At 34.3% G+C, this 12,112-nt stretch overlaps 1 protein-coding gene across 4 annotated transcripts in view; it reads left to right on the top strand.

Annotated features, from left to right (window-relative positions):
* Positions 1-12,112, top strand: part of LOC129746372 (class E basic helix-loop-helix protein 22-like) — a 162,735-nt gene that overhangs the window by 131,224 nt on the left and 19,399 nt on the right. The window contains exons 1-2 of one of the 4 annotated variants that reach the window (XM_055740007.1): positions 775-1,029; positions 1,093-1,335. The gene's annotated coding sequence lies outside the window, so the exon portion shown is untranslated. Of the gene's footprint in view, positions 1-774; positions 1,030-1,092; positions 1,336-12,112 lie in introns of those variants that run through there. The other 3 variants (XM_055740006.1, XM_055740000.1, XM_055740005.1) reach the window with 3 other exon arrangements.

Here is a 12,112-nt window from a genome sequence, read left to right as displayed (position 1 = left end):
AATTTAGGCATAAGATTCTTATTTGTTGTACAGCATCTAGCTGTTCTATTCCATACAACTCTACAAAATCAAGTGGTTTTATTTTTAAAGTTGATTAAACACATGCAGTTTCACCAAATTTAAAGCACCTTTATGAAGAAATAAATCAAAGCATGTGTAATGTGTGTCTACCCGCACATAAAACAAGTGGCATCATTCCGGATCTACGCACTGTTCTTTATTTCAAACCCAAAAAATAGGCAATACGCACACGTGTACGCACACGCAGATGTTTTCATGGCAACAAAACCACATTCGGTTATTTAGGTACCGAACTAATGCTCACGGACAACAAATTTTGAAATCGAAGAAAGAAAATATAAACGAGCTGAACGGGCATCATCAGCAGCAGAAGCAGAAGCAGGGGATGTTATTCACCCTCCGAAGCGATCTGGGGTTGGGTTTGATTTCGTTACATAGTTGTGCCAAACGAAAGCACGGACGTAAAACGGTAGCAAGAAGTTTGCCAACGAGTTTGGAAATGATAGAAGGGGGAACTCTCGGAACTCGGAATTGTAATTCGTAGTTGAATGGAAGCGAGAGGAAATCCCTGAGGAAAAATCTGTAACCTACCTACTCGCCTTTTCCTGAGTCCTGGTCCGAGAGCTCGAATCCGATTTTTCGGAAGAGGTGACGACGACGATGATGGCGATGCTGATGATGATGATGATGGTGCTAGATTTTTTTATCCTTTTCAATTCCAGTTGTTGTTATCGCGCGTTCTCTTATAAATATTACATGTTTGTTCGTCTGTCTGTCTAGCTGCCTGCCCTCGTCTAGCTTGATGCGGGGGATAAATTTAATGAAAACCCCGTAAGAAAACTCAAGTTTCATTGATTAAGTGATTCCTTTGAATGGCGGTCTGGCTGGGGTGCGCGCTCTTGTTGAAACCGCATCATTTCGCATCGGAAAATTGCTGAAACATTCTTCAGGTTTGGATGTTTCACTTTCTCGTCCTCTGACTCTCTCTTCATTCCATTCTTCAGTCTGGTATTTGATCAAGGATTAATTAATTAAAACAAATAGCTAGCTAATTAATTTTCCCGGTTTCAGGTTTGTCTGTCAGCCAGCCAGCCATAGTCAGAAGGCCACCGTTTCATGTTCCTACATATTTCGAGTCCTTAGTGCGCGAGGTAAAAACCAAACATCCGGAGCAAGCAGCGGTTCCGAGACAAAGACAAACAACCGCCATCATCGTTTCGGCCAGACTTGTTGGTGCTGCTGGAAGCGAGGCTGGTTTTGGGACCGAGATTCTTCCTGACGACGACGGAAGGCTGATCGAGAATAAACGCGCAGGTACGCAATGCTTTTTGAAACTTTTTAATTTAACTTTACAATCGATTGGATTCCGTAGAAATTTTGTTCAAAACCAATGGAGAGTACATTGATACTGTTCATTGAAATTTATTGTTTTTAATAATTTTTTTTTTTTTAAATTAAGCTACATACTTGATTACTTACCTAAAACATATTTAGTTGACTCAAAGGCCATGCAAGAACTTTCACAGCAAAAGTTGCGCATATAAACGATATAATTTATTCATTGAAATTAATTTGCCATATAAGTGCAAGGTAATCACAACAAATTTTTTAATGATTCTATACGCAAATATACGTTGGAAAAACACCTATTCGTCATAAATTTTTGATTAGATATAGAATTTCTATAAACTTAAAACTGATTTTAAAACTTTGATTTTTTTTCTATTATTTTGTTATGTGTTCCAAAATAGTGATTCGAAAATATCGTACTTTTATCAATTCTGAAATTCATTTCTCATAGTGAATTGTGGTCCATAAATTTATTTAATAAATCTAAATTTCATTGTGAAAAAAATATAAAAATATCTGAATTTTGACCATTTTTTCAATCTGAATCGAATGAAAAAAATGTAACATTTGTTCAGAATAGTAACAACTTTGCAAGAAAGATTTTGTGAATAAAATAAAAAATAGTTTCTCTCTTGAAGGGCACAATTTGCCCTATATTTTGGAACGATTTTTAAAAACTGATTAAAAAATAATTATACTAAGCAATTTTTGATAGCATAAGGCAACAAAAATCACATTGTTAAAAAAAATTTAAAAGCTGATTTTCACTGGTTAAGGAGTGTTGAAAAATTTGCGTATTTAAAAAAAAACTATAAAATGTTACAATTTTCTAGATGACTGCGAGTAATTTAACTTCTGAGGAAAAGTAATATAAGTTTTCTTATTAGTTTTTTAACAGCTCTACGTAAAAAAAGGGAATTTGACCAAATTTCAAAAAAAAAACAAATCAAATCTTAGATATTTTTATGCTTATGCTTATGCTTATGCTTATGATACATACACAGCCAGATCTTGTCAGCATCCCGGTGAGTAGTAAAAGTACATTTACTACTCATCTTAACATGGCCGGGCCCACTGTGCAGTATTGAACGCAGAGACAACTGGAACACAGGGAGGAAGAAACGTGGACAACAGTACCATACGTTTCCATGGCTATAACTAAGATTTTAACGTTGGAAGCACATATGCTAAATTTTATGTACTCCTTGATGATGGTCCGTGTGGATTCGTCCTTCTATGGATGGAAATGATGTTTTTCTGCACAGAAATCCAAAACCCCATTGTAAAGGTATTATTATGTTTCAATTTCCGTATTTTTTTCGTTTAACTATTGTTATTTTCAAATAACAATTTGAGTATTATCGTGAATAGCATCTAATAGTAAAAATTTGGAGATTAGGATTTCAATGCACTATCATTTCTGGTCATTGACCTTGGATATAGCGCCTTTGCTCGCTCTTGAAAAGAAACATTAGAAGAACAAAAAAATCATGATTAGTGTTCCCAAAAACCCTTCTCCCAGGAAAACTTCTTTCAAAATAATTTAGCGATAAAAACAAATTGCACATTATACAACGTCAAATGTGGTTCAAACCTCCAATTAAATATTTAAGGGAATTCTGTTGAGAAAATATCTATACTAAAAATTACAATCAGAGGATAAATTTTAATATGAGCACTTCATTTATATGGATGCAAGGTTAGTTTGAACTTGTTTAAATTTTCCGTACAACGTGTTAAAACGTGTTAATTTTCCTTACAACGTGCAGAAATTCCACTAGGTGATCCTGCATTGAACTTCACTATCCGCAAAGTACAAATAGTACAACTCTTTTAACTTAAATTGCCCCTTCCTCACTCTTTCAGAAGTTTCTGAGAAAATTTTAGGCATAAAAGTTGTTTTTACTTGGAAATAGTGAAAAAGCGGGCATTCATATTCAGCACCATAGCGCGGGACAAAGATGCAACAACACGAAGCATTTAAAGAACGGGCCACATGAGAAAAATGTGTCCCAATGTGTGTAGCTAGGACACCAATCTGTCTCTATGTTACAGAATGAGAAAAAGGATTTGCCCTGGCCCCTCCATGGTAAGGGTCAAACTTAAAACATGAATTGAATTGAATTAAGATACAGAAAAAGTATACTTAGCTCATGAAACCTCAGGAAATTCAATCGAAGCAATCCGGTCGAAACCAACAGCCAGGGTTTTCGGCAAGATCGACTTCAGCAATCTGCCGGGACAGCAAAGAAGCTCTTTTCTTTTTTACTCCCTCTCACTTCCCGCACTTTTAAACTTTTCTAGACAATATTTTCTTCTTTTTTCTATTTTTATTTCCACTAGCTCCGTCTCAGTAAAAACGAACCAGTTACGTTTCACTCCCTACTCACAAAAAACTATTTTCCTTCCCCTCTCACTTCTACACCACCTCAGATTGCCTAGTGCTAGTTTTTTTTTTAAATATTGCGCACCTATGCCAATCGAAATTCATTAATTTCACAATGGCTGGCAAATATTTCATCATTCTCAAATTCCCCCATTTCACAATGATCATTTTGACTAACGAAAAAACATAGCAAGCCGAAACCGGCAACGTTTGAAACCGAAAAACATGCGTAGAAAAATCACATTACACGATGCGGGAACGATAAAAAATCATTCTTCAATGCCACCATGGATCCCTTTATAGAATTTTTATTTAATTTTTTCTATTTTCATTTTAAAACACTTCAAATTTTCGAGTTGATTGGAATTTTGTACACCATCTAATAAACCAGATCACCAGTCTTTCTTCCGGGAAAAGACAGAATAAATCAACACATGGGAGATGAAGAGTTTCGATTCATTTCAAGCCCCCGTGGGCGAATTCCGAATAAACACACAGTTAAGCGGCCCAGGACACGAAAAGGAACCCTCCTGGTACAACACATATACTTCCTATCCGATCCAAACTTTTTTGTCAAGATTCATAGCTAACTTTCATTATAAAAACCAACAAATTACTCGATTTCCACGGACGGAGAAAAAAACGCGTGCGCCGCCATCGAGCCAACGCCTACCGTTCTCCTACTCCCGAGTAATGAGATGACCAAATCAAATCTTAGATATTTTTAAAAACAAAACGTTTTGCAGTCTGCTACGTAGTTGTTAAATAAATTAAAATCTTTTATATCAAACATTTAAAACGCTTTTCTGTGATGTCAGGAAGTTCCTGACAGGAACAGTTAGATCATTTGCATTAGATTTTTTTTTAATTGTCGAATAACATTTTTTTTCTAAATTAAGCTTGTCAGATTGCCCGGTTATATCTGGACTAGCCCGGGTATTGAGTTCAAAATTTAAGAACGGTTCGGTGGCCCGGATTTTCCTGAAAAATGATATTCCCGGAACTTTTCACTTTATTTAGAATAAGGAATAAAAAACTTAAAAAGAGTAAAGATGATTTTTTGTTTTTGTGACCAAAAATTAAAATTTTTGAACAAGTTTTGTCAAAATAAAAATGAACGATTTTTGGAAGTAAATATATATACAACTTAAATTCAGCTGATGGGTTTTTGATTAAAATATTTTTTTTTCTTGATATTTAAGCAATATTTTATGTGTTATTTCCCAAATTTGCCCGAATATTGCACGGTTTTGAGTTCAACATTTTAAAATAAACCGCTCGGATTTTGCCAGGTTTTAAGTTACATTATCCTTTTTTTGTCCGGTTCGGATACGATCTGGATAAATTCTGGCTTACCTAACTCTGAAATTAGAAAATCTAGGCAAAATTTGGATCCTTCATTAAATAAAGGATAATAAAAGATTTATAATCAGTATTTAGTTGTAATCTAAGTATATTTGTTTTTTAACTGGAATTAAATTTAAAAAAAAGTTGCTCATTTGTTAAGCCATTGCACCAAATCTTGAGGTGAGACAAAATCTGAAGAAATATTCGAATTCATTACGCCAAAATCTTTTGAAACAGTTATTTAAACGTATGAATTCTTTTAATAAATTTTTGGCATTTCAATTAATTCTGGAACTCAAAGTTGAATTGTAAGACAAACTTGAAGCACTGATAAGCTAATATAACTCCCCCTGCGTAGGAAAAAATTTTTCATCGCCCAGGCGCCCTAAGCTTCGTTTCCCGAAAATTCGAAAATATTTTTCATGAAGAGTTATGTAACTCAGTTAGTTTAAATTTTAGTTTCAATGTATTGGATCAATTCCATTCTTATTGAAGAAGAGTGTATGATCTTTTGAAAATTTTATCCAAAAGGGAAATTTTAAGAAATTTCTGATCATATAAAATGTACATATATTCTCTAATAAAATGCCAACACTAAATCGTTCACCAGAAAATCCTTTTTTAAATAACTGCGATTTTTTCCTCAATAATATAAAGAACGTTTTGATTTGAAAGTCTTTAAATCTATAACTTTTATTCATTTGCTAAAATTAATTCTTAAAAACTGTTAAACTTTAATTTCAATTATATTATGATATTATTTATTAAATTTCACTATTCTTTTAATTAGAATTTTTTTTAATATGAAGAATTGATTTTCATATGTATTTCAAATTTCAAAGCTCAGTAAATCTAGTAGTACATTTCAACCATCGGGACATTTTTTCACTGGGAGGAAAACATAACACAAATTGAACACCATAGCAACTTATACTTTTGCACGCAGAAAAATTGAAGCAGGCTAAAAATGCTTGGTAGATAATGAAATTTCTATATATTTTTCTACGTGTCATTAGAACACGTGGAGTAATTTTTGAATGCTAGCGCCATCACTTCCTGTGTATTAATCACTTACTAAGCAGTTAAGACACGAACCTTTGGTTGATGGAAACGTGGTGCAGAGTTATATCAGTTTATCAGTGCTTGAAGTATTGTAAGTTAAAAAGATCTAAACTAGAGCATTCTAGGTATAAGAAGTCGAACAGTTTAAAAAAAAATGAACTAGAGCTTTTGTGCTGTTGACATTTTACTGTTTGTGTGATTCTAAAATTGAAATGCATCTTCTTAATTGAAATAAGCATATTCTAAACTTTTTTGAGACAAATATACGAATTGACTAAACTACTGTTCGATTCAATTTTAAGTGGGCAAAGCTTTTCCTAAATGAATGATAGAAAATAACTCAATACCAACGTGTTAGCGATGGTTATTGAAAATGTCTTATAAGTTTTTGGTTATCATTTTTTAATTGAAATTTAGGCTGGAACAAATATCAATTTCTTCTTTTGTCATCTCCCAAACCTCCCCCCCTTTCAAAATTTCCAAAAAACCCGAAGGGAGAATAAATAAAGTTTGGAGTACTTTATGTAAGTTTCGAAAAAAAATCAAGTATCTGAATATAAGACCAGAAAATAAATGTTGGAAGATAGGAGCTATTTGACGTTTTGTATTTTTGATTTTATCGAATTTTGAACCCCTCCTCGCGATGTTCTAACTTCGAGTGACAAAAGAAGGATTTGAAATTTGTTCCAGCCTTATTTGAAGGTTATCACAAAAAAATATTCCACTTTTTTTTTATTTCGATTATACCTAGTAGTTTTAACACCTTTATGTTATTCTCGACTTATATCCACGATGCAGTTGGCGGACAGCCATTGAAAAACTTATCCGATACAACTGGGATCGATGTTTACTCTTGGGCGGACGTCGGACATCGTCTCAGGAAGCAACTGTCTTGCCAACTGAGCTATATCACAAGCCTTATTAATCCCTTTATTTCAAAGTTTCCAATTTTTCTTTTAAATCCTTTTTTATTATTTACAAATGGTTTCATTGAGGCATTTCACTTATAAAGTTTTTTGTGCCGGGAGTAATTTTCCTAACTTTGGTTTAGTAAGAGGGGGGTTTTAAAATCCTGTTTAACAGGCAGTCATATACTTTTATGGAAAAATAGTTGAAAACAAATTCAATTGCCTTGCTCTGTAATGTATGTTTGCTTTTAGTTTGTTACTTCATGAAAAATAAACAGAAATTAAACTTTGTTAACCCTATTTAGATGGGGTTTTCTGTAATCAGCATAAATCAAAAACCAATCATTATTTCAACTTACTCTTTACGCAGAATGTTTCAAAACATGTTGCAATCCATACTAATGTTTGACAATGAGTTGTCATAGGCTACATCTGAGAAAAGCTAAATAAAATCATATAAAAATAGAAGTGAATCAGAATGTTTTTCGTCTCACGAAAATGCTTCTAGTTCATCTACAGGTTCATGTATTACACGCTATCAGAAAATGCAAAAGACGGCGAGTTTCTAAATTTCTCTATAAAGATATAATGATAATCAGAAAAGGAGATCAAGTATCCCCATTCTCCCCTACTGAAAAGGGAGGTATTTTCAAAAAAATATCCTTTTGGTCACGTCAAAAATCCTTGGTCGATGTGTTTTTCGATATAAAATAGCTATTGGAAATTATTTAGGTCTAAATTTACCACAACCTGCTTTTTCTTTTTGAACAAAAAATTATTCTATGTTGAGTTTCTACCCAAGAAATATAAAACAAGTCTGAAGGCGGGCTTAGGAAAAACGATTAAAAATTTACAAACATGTAAAATGATTGCAATTGAAAAAGTATCAATATTATTTTTATTAAGCCCATAAAGTTATGCAATTTTCGAAAAAAAAAAAGTGTTTCTTCAACGATAAAGTTATTCGTAGAACTAAAGTGATTTGTAAAACGGGGTAACTTTGACCAACAATAAATTTTTGCACATTATCAACAATAACTCAGTCAGAAATTTTTTTCTGTTAATTAAAATGTGATTTAAAAATCTTAAAATATCTACTTTTTTCAAGGCTCTATTACTTGCTCACTCGGAAGGAGGTCGCCAATAGCCCCTAGTTGCTGGTCAAGCCACGGCAACCGTCTGGGGTGGGCTACAAACGCCTCTTTTGCTGGGCCAGCTAGAGTCTAAGAAACACTTTTGAGCTCAAGGTCGGCTCTCGCTATAAGGGCACTGGTCGGATATCCAAGAAATGACACGCATGATTTTAAAAAGCAAAATGTTATGTATTACAACTTACTCTTTCGTGTAGTGTGGGTGTGTAGGGTGTGTTCTGCTTCGCTGCTGCTGCTGGTACCGGCCGGCCGTAACGGGTCTACTTCGTCGCTGCGCTTCCAACCGTGGTCATCGATTGACCATTCGAAGCAATAGAACCGGAGGGTGGTTGAATGAATTTTTACTAACCCGTTTGAAGGGATCAAACAACACCCTCTGGAACCAGTTCAAGCTGCGTCGGTTTGGCGGTTATTGTTGTCCTTATGGTGGATGGCAAATTCCAGCTGGTGCTCTGGATGGTGCCCGCAGCGCTTACGCTCCGCAGGCTCCTCGACAGAGCAACGAAACCGATGGATTACTATGGGCTCTAGGTTGCTGGGATTTTCCGCTCTAGTTGTCCACTGTGTTCGTTGGATCCTTTGCCTCTTGGGATGGCAATTTGGTGGACCCAACTAGCGGATGGACATGGGATGGTCGGGACCCTTTTGACCAGTGCTTCGGCTGCCCAGTTGCCACGTGTAACCGGAGTTGGTTGAGTCGCCTTGGTAGGATCCGGTGCCTGGAATCCTCCTGACTCAGGATGGCAATGGCAGAGTAGCGGCCTGAAAAGCGGTGATTCACTGGCCCGATGCTTTGCTGAACCCACTATGGCGGGATTCTATGGTCAGATTTCTTTAGCCAGAATCATCAGGCAAAATGTAAAAGGGGTCCTGGATGGGAATTATGGTTAGGAGAGGTGCTTGCTATGGAATGGTTTACAAACTCACTTGACTTAAAAACTCTTGAAGCTCACTTTAACTTTCCACTTCTAAAATACTTATGTTAACTTTCACTGTAACTTTGTTAACTTTGCGCTCAAGGGTTGTTTGCGCTTGCGTGGCCACAGGTGGAAAGGAAGTCCTCTTACTCAGTGTCAAGGAGTTGGCAGCCTCTTCTTAACCCAATTTCCGTTTCACTTTCCAATGACATTTTGGTACTGTCATTCCCGTTCGTTAAGTTAGCGCTTTCTATGTGTGTGTGTTTTTGTATTTTAAATTTAAATCTGCTGAATGTTTTCCCTGATATCATTTTAATTTGGAGTGTCTAATTTATTTATATTTTTAACTAACTGAACCTTTCTAATCTAACCTTTTACAAATTTTGTCCCTGTGAAGCTGAGTTCCATCGGAAAATTGTCGATTAACAGCTTGAACGCTTTGAGTGATCGAAAGGAACACTCCAAAATGGCTTGCTCTGTGGGGGTTTAACGGGGCAAGATAACCTAAAGGTTACAGCTCGCAAACAAACAGCTTTCCTGATGAAACCAAAAAGCATTTAAAAGCGAACTGGTTGTTGAATGTGAAAGAACTACTTTTTTTCTTTTGTGTATGTATAGTTATAGTGCCATTTTATAGTCATGTAGTGATAAATATTTGATTTTTAAAATATAAGGACATTTTCCAAGAGTAAGCCCGTATTTGACAAATGGATAGGAACCCTATCAAATGGTTAACTTTGAATAAAAAACGAAAATGGAAATAGTGGGAGGGCCTAAAGGGATGTGTGCAGGTAAAATTTTATTATTATTTTGAAGCTCAAACTATTTAGCAATTATCTTATTTTTGCCCCTAAATATATGCACCATAATAGTTATTTTTTCGATTATAAATGTTTTTGAAAGAAAACATTAAAAAGCAAGGTAAAATTCATAAAATAGCATTTGTAAATATTATGAAGGAGTTTTGTATCCTTTATGACCAAGAAAACTCTTGAAAACCGTCAAAATAGAGACTGATCTATTTTACCCCAAAGCATCAAATTCCAAACAGAGACGAAATCAATTTTTAAATCAAATAAGTGATCTCATAAATTTCTGCAACCATGTTTTACGTTCATAAGAGTCCAGTACTGGTTTTAAAATTATGAAACATGCCACATTCCCCTTAACAGAAAAAATAATCGAAAAATATTTAAAAAAGGGATCAATATTACCCCGGATTACGGTTTACCGACTAGGAACAATTCAAAATTTTCATGAAGTTTGAGCGTTTTTGTGTAATTTTAAACGGGTTTTTCCGCTTTGGGTAGGGGTGATCACCCCGATCTTTTTAAACTTTAAACTTTTTAAAAAGAATATAGAAAATCCCATCTTCCCCCCAGGCTTTCATATTTTTAATTTTTTTGAAAATCAATTTAAGTTCATCAATATTTGTCTCGCAAGAACTTTCAAATAAATTGTGCTTAGAAGAATATCATCAAATTCAAGGGAAATTTGAGCATCAATTCTACTTACAACGTATAAAGTAAAACCATGAGCAGACTAAAATTGTTGGGCTAATTTTCGAGCTCTTTCTGCGTTAGTCAAAAGAAATTTATCTCTGTTTTCAAAGTCAAAGAAATTGACTTCTGGTGCTTTTTCCAAATTTTAGTTTAAAATGAATAAGCTTATTGTTCTGTTATTGAAGTAGAAATCTTAGCATTTTTGAACAAATAAATTTTAAAATTTCAAGTGAGTTTCGTTGGTTTTGTCCTCAATTTTTTTGATGTGACAACGAGGAACCCCTCTTAATTTCATACCAGTTTTGCGAAACAGTAGTTTCCCAGCAAACATTTAAGGATGTATATTGCAGAAACAACAGAATTATTCAAACAATTATACCAGATGAAAATATTGTATTAAACTTAACTCTGATCTCTCTTTAATTGTCGAATTAAAGATTGTACAATACACATACAAAAATAGCATATAGCTACAAAAGTGGAGGCGATATACCTACAATGACAAGATTACAACAATTCGATTTTCCACCAAAATGCAAAATATACGATTTTAAGTATTGAGTAAAACGAAAAAAAAAATTCCCCGACCGAGATTTGAACTCCATTCTTCCGAGTTTGCAGTCCGGATCTTACCACGATGCCAACTCATCAGTCGATAAGATTCGCGCTATAGCTCTATATGTGAGATTTTCTTTTTACGAACCAGTCAAAGGAAGAAAGGAAGAGATTGGATAGAGTTTCAATCGATGGACCGCCCATTTATCGTAAATCAGTTCATTGAAATCGTAAATGTCGAATTAGCACATTCCCAACTTTTTGGAGACATATTTACGAATTGACTAACCTGCTATCCAACTTAACTTTTTTTGGGCAAAGCTTGCTGTATATGAATGATAGAAAATCACCAACTTGTTTACGATACGATGGTTATTGAAAATGTTTTAATATTCGATTTGGATTATCATTTCTGTAACCATTTCATGTTAGCTGGGTGGTCATTTAAGGACTTTACATTGACTATTTTTATTCGTCCTATTTTCATATAAAAAAGTATAATAACTATAGGAAAAAATAATCATCCACAACCGGGAAAAACTTTGGGAATTTCAAACGAAAAATCGCTAGTAACCCTGTAAAATTGAAATATGAATGAAATCAGAATAAGTAAATTGTTTCAAACTTGTTATCCGAGCTGATAACAAAAACGATGATGATATAGTTAGTTTATCACTTAGTGAGATAGTTTTTTAAAGTTGAGGACCAATCACCTATTCTTTTTTAATAAATATTTTCATAATTCAGTATCAGTCCGGGCTAAAATACATCATAACTCAAATCAAAGATTCACCTATTAAATCTCGTTTCCTTATACTTGTTTTGCATCACGCGTTTGTTGATTTCAAATATTCATCCATTCAAATATTAATTTATATGATTTCAGCTAGAACTTTTTATAGTATTTTTAAAC

Source organism: Uranotaenia lowii, chromosome 2 (assembly GCF_029784155.1).
Source record: "Uranotaenia lowii strain MFRU-FL chromosome 2, ASM2978415v1, whole genome shotgun sequence".
Classification (NCBI taxonomy): domain Eukaryota; kingdom Metazoa; phylum Arthropoda; class Insecta; order Diptera; family Culicidae; genus Uranotaenia; species Uranotaenia lowii.
Note: the sequence above shows the minus strand (reverse complement) of the source record. Positions and strands in the feature narration are given on the sequence as shown.